Source organism: Camelus ferus, chromosome 8 (genome assembly GCF_009834535.1).
Source record: "Camelus ferus isolate YT-003-E chromosome 8, BCGSAC_Cfer_1.0, whole genome shotgun sequence".
NCBI lineage: Eukaryota > Metazoa > Chordata > Mammalia > Artiodactyla > Camelidae > Camelus > Camelus ferus.
In genome coordinates this window covers 1,294,472-1,295,333 of record NC_045703.1, presented here as the reverse complement: position 1 = coordinate 1,295,333, position 862 = coordinate 1,294,472, and positions in this window count along the sequence as shown.

The window sequence follows — 862 nt, the reverse complement described above, 5'->3', positions numbered from 1 at the left end:
GGAAACTCAGGTAGCATCTAGTGCCTCCCCCAGGACAGATGAGGTAATTAGCGGAATTCCCCCTGCAGGGAACACCTGTTACACCACGCAGCTGCGTGGAGGTCGGCCCCAAACCTCCCTCACCCACTCGGCCGCGTTCTGGATTTCTAAGTGTGGGAGGTTCAGTCCTCTGTTTGCGGTGCCAGGGATTCCTACGAGCACTCCGTGTGTCTTCCCGAGTGTGTCGTACTGCGGGCTGCCGGGGAAATGCAGGAGTTGGGCTGGAAATGCAGGTAGCATCTAGTGCCTCCCCCTGCACAGATCAGGTAATTAGCGGATTTCCCCTTCGGAAAACACCTGTGACACTAGGAAGCTGCGTGGAGTGCGGGCCCCATACCTGCACCACCCACTCGGCCGCGGTCCGGAATTCGAGTGTGGCGAGGTTCCGTCCTCTGTCTGCAGCGCCTTGGATCACCTAGGAGCACTCCCGTGCCTTCCCCAAGGTCTCCAAGTGCGGGCTGCCGGGGAAACGCGGGGGTTGGGCTGGAAATGCAGGTAGCATCTAGTGCGTCCCCATGGACAGATCAGGTAATTAGCGGACTTCCTCCTGCCAGGGAACACCTGTGACACCAGGAAGCTGCGTGGTGGGCGGCCCCAAACCTCCCCAAACCACTCGGCCGCGTTCTGGAATTCTGAGTGTTGCAAGGTTCCATCCTCTGTCTGCAGGGCCGGTGTCTCCTAGGAGCCCTCTACGTGCATTCCCCGAGTGTATCCTATTGTGGGCGGCCGGGGAAAGGCGGGGGTAGGCCTGGAAATGCAGGTAGCATCTAGTGCCTCCCCCTGGACGGATCAGGTAATTAGCGGAATTCCCCAGCCGGGAACA